Raw genomic sequence first — 4628 nt, forward strand, 5'->3', positions numbered from 1 at the left:
AGTGTATTATTTAAGAAACTGATATCACTATTTTCAAATAACCATTTTTTAAACTCAATACTAAACAATTTTACTGTGCTACAGTCTTTAACCTCAGAAGGCAGTTGATTAAAGTATTTCGGCCCAACATAGTTTGCAAACAACAACAACAACATTTTGAAATGGAAGTGCTTAATTCAAAATCCACATTGTCTTGTAGACTCGGTTACATAGCGTGTTCAAATAGCTTTATGTTTCATCTCTTGTGTTTTAAGTCTGTAAAACTGTTTTTGAATGTATCGATTCAGCATAATGATCTACTGAACATCTTCCCAAATTTCTTGTTTTTTTTTTAGTAAAACTAAGTTAATAGAAGTATGAAATTTAACTTATTCCTGTCAGCAACTATTCACATGTATCTAAAAGTTTCTAGAAATATTAAAAATAAGTTCCTACGTTGTAAAATATTACCTAAATATTATAAATGTGTTAAATAGCATTTCTTACAATAACTTTTATTAACGTTTTTATTAAAAGGCACCTTGAAAACTACCGTAACTTTACGAATATTGGGTGTTACTAAAGCGTACAAATACAATGAGCCAGATTTTCAGGGTAATTCAACAGCTGGAAGGCCTAAAAGGTTTTAGACTCTCATTGTTGTCTGGCTTGGAGATGTATTGATTTTAGCAAACAATGCGGGTGTTACATGTAGACCCTTATCGCTTTTGTACTCTCACTTCGATATTCGCGCCTCACAGAATGAGTCTGGAATTTACGATAGCTCCAGTTCAACTTCCTCTTAGTGCACCGTCTGAAATCTAACAATGTCACAGACTTGACTCTAAATTCCAGGAAGAGATAAACAAAATTCATCGATAAACAAGCTCAAATAAAGTCTCGTCGGTTTGAACACCAGAAACTCCTAAAATAACAATTATTATACTCTAGATGAAGAGGTGTTCTCGTTGTCAAGCATTGTGGAGGAACACTTAACGTACGTTTTGTGTCAACATTTCATTCAACGTGAATGTTGAGCTTAGCTGTTAATGGTCACCGTCCTCTTAACCAGATTGATTTGCCCTATTCTGGAAAGCCACTATAGGTGGAGACAAAAAAAATAAACACAGCATAAAAATCTCCACAACTTTTCTAGTAAGAAAGTGCCAAAAATATAAAAGTATTGAAATAGATAGATACACTAGGTGTGAATAATTACAGTTAGGGATCACAAAACACGTTAAAACCAACGCCGTGAGTGTAACTGTTTTCCACGAAGAAGAACAATAGTGGCGACTTTAATTACGTTTTCAGCATTGTGCCAACACAATACTTTAACTGTGACTGATTTATTGCTCGCTACATGCCGTTCATTTTAATTTTCCGAGTTCATAGTAACTTTTTTCTTTTTGGAGCAGAATTTAGATAGTAATATGGTTTTCATAGAATCTAAGGACTTTAAATAAAGTTATAAATGATATTTTTATAAACTTTGAAATGCCTTAATTGTGATTTCCGGACTTAAAAGATCTCTCTTACAAAAATAAAAATAATTTTTTAATTTATTTATATGTATACGAATATACATATAATAATTAAATAGGTAATAAGAAACATAAAATAAATCTAAATTATTTATCATAAAATTAGTGTGTAAATTGGTTGTTTTTGGTTAGTATAAAACGTTTTCCTCTATTTTAATTTAATTTTATTTGAACCGTTAATCTGGTTCAAAATTTAGTATTAAGCTGTAGCTCCTTTTTAAGGTATATTATATTAGCTCGTAAAATACAAATTGTTAATAGACTGTTGAGGTCCTCAAACTGTAAATATTTGATGAAATATTTCTGCTGATGAAAGTCATGAAAAGTTCCAATCCCCTGCACATTAAAGTAAGTTGAAAACAGAGCTATAAGCCTTCACTCTGACTTTAGCGGTAAGACAATTTTATAGTCCTGTTTTTGTGTCATTGTTTACTTTATACCTTGAGTAACCTAATACTACCTCAGGCTTGGTGGTGAGTACTACTTGTGCAAACTTCTACCTCAGATAGTATTTAGGTTAACTTTTCTGTAAGCTTGGAGGTTAAGCTTGCAAGCTATTACAGTCGTTCTGGTAACACAGCTAAGTTTTCAAATCCTCAAGAAGTTTCATGAAACTTACTTCTTAAATATTTTTAGTGAGTTTTGAGAGAGGGAACACGTGATTGTGACTATTAATTTTTTCCATAGCTTCTTATTCGTTTCCAGAAATCTTTTACTAATTAAAAGTACCAATTTTTGTGTGTCTGAAGAGCAAAAATATATGTTGTTGAATTTTGGACTATCTTCAAGGGGTGTTTGAACTGTGGAACTGCAATTTAGCCATCTCTATCTTACCTCTATATTTGATTTAAAGTTGGGATGATTTCTGGAATAGGAGACAGGTCTAAATTCACAAGTTCGATACGATGGGAATCAAAATTCTTTTTATTAGATTACAATTTAATTTACAATTCCTTAACCCTGCTTAGGAAGTAATGCTAAAAACATTCATATGATATTAAAACCTAGAGTTCGTGTTACTTATTGTTACCAGTAAAAACTCATGATCTGTGAGGATGATGACAGACCACGCTTATATTTTAGTTGGCTGAGCCTTAAAAAATTGGAATTATAGTCAAGAGGCTACAAACTTTTCATTTTTATGTCTGCCTGTTTGTATAATATGTCAAAACATTGAGATAAAAATTAAGGAAATAGGATTTTCAAGTTCACCAAGAAAATTGTTAGGGAAAGATAAACGGTCAAATATCACAATAATAGTTTATCATTTCTTCGAGGGCGAAAATCCACGATTTCTTGTGACTAATAAATACTAATAAAAACACATAATCAGCAGTGTTAGTGCACACAACAATTGAGAGACATTAGTTTGGGGACCAAGAGCCAATGTGCACTATAAAAGACACAACATGTTTTTCATGAAATAGGAGGGTTTAATAAAGGTTAAAAATAAATAATATTTTCTAGGATTATATCTTTCTTAGCTTGATATAAATGAAATATACCTTCAGAAACATGTATAACAGTTAATATGATTATCAGACAATGATATAATGACACTGAAAACAGCTGATTTAAGGATCTGTGTATATTTATCAGATGCTTTAACATTCATTTACGTATATGAAGGTTAGCTTTGAGTGTGTCATGCTAATTAAAATATTATCTGTACGGCCTAACCGTAAACTGGGTCAGTAGAACATAGCGTTCAGTATACGGACAATGTACAGCAGTTACTGCTACTGCTAGCGCTATATTTACATAATCCGCCACAGCTGGGAACCTGAATACAAAACTAAGTACATCTCACAGTTTAAAGTACGGCCTAACCGTAAACTAGGTCAGTAGAACATAGCGTTCAGTATATGGACAATGTACAGAAGTTACTGCTACTGCCAGCGCTTTATTTACATAATCCGCCACAGCCGGGAACCTGAATACAAACTAAGTACATCTAGCATTATAAAGTACGGCCTCACAAAATATTGTTTCATAAAGATAAAACGTTATTTTCTGAATTGTGAAAAAATCGTATATCATGAGTAACTCATTGTTCTTTGTTATGGATAATCTGAAGTGGTAATATGATTCTGTAAATCACGCTTAAAAATAAAATAAACTTGATATTTCAAGTACTGGAATCGATCCTCGTCTTCTATAAGACACAAAAAAGTGTATTATTAATAAAACATGCTTTGTTCTTGTGATGGTTTTAAGTGTCAAAAAATATAATTTAGTATAGGACACCTGAAAAAGAAAAAATTTATCCTAGAAACTTCATTTTTCTTTGTTATACAACGGTGGTATCTCAACTTTCAGTATATAAAAAATGACACCGTCATCAATTATTGTACTTGATGCCATCTCAACTTCCAAGTTACGAAAAATGATGCCGACATCAATTATTTTTTATAACTTCTCAACTTTCAGTACATGAAGAATGACACCATCATCAATTATGCTTTATGACATCTCAACTTTCAGGTATGAAAAATGACAGCGTCATCAAATTATGCTTTATATCTCAACTGCTAAGATATGACGAATGACACCGTCATCAATTATACTTTATGACGTCTCAACTGCCAGGATATGAAGAATGACACCGTCATCAATTATACTTTATGACGTCTCAACTGCCAGGATATGAAGAATGACACCGACATCAATTATACTTGATGACGTCTCAACTGCCAGGATATGAAGCATGACACCGTCATAAATTATGCTTGACTACATTTGAACTTTCAGGATATAAAAAATGACATCGTCATCAACTATGCTTGATCATATTTCAACTTCTAGGATATGAAGAATGACACCGTCATCAATTATACTTGATGACGTCTCCAACTTCCAGGATATTAATAATGACACCGTCATCAATTATACTTGATGACGTCTCAACTGCCAGGATATGAAGAATGACACCGACATCAATTATACTTGATGACGTCTCAACTGCCAGGATATGAAGCATGACACCGTCATAAATTATGCTTGACTACATTTGAACTTTCAGGATATAAAAAATGACATCGTCATCAACTATGCTTGATCATATTTCAACTTCCAGGATATGAAGAATAACACTGTCATCAATTA

This window comes from Homalodisca vitripennis, unplaced genomic scaffold (assembly GCF_021130785.1).
Source record: "Homalodisca vitripennis isolate AUS2020 unplaced genomic scaffold, UT_GWSS_2.1 ScUCBcl_995;HRSCAF=4034, whole genome shotgun sequence".
In the NCBI taxonomy this organism is placed as follows: Eukaryota; Metazoa; Arthropoda; class Insecta; order Hemiptera; family Cicadellidae; genus Homalodisca; species Homalodisca vitripennis.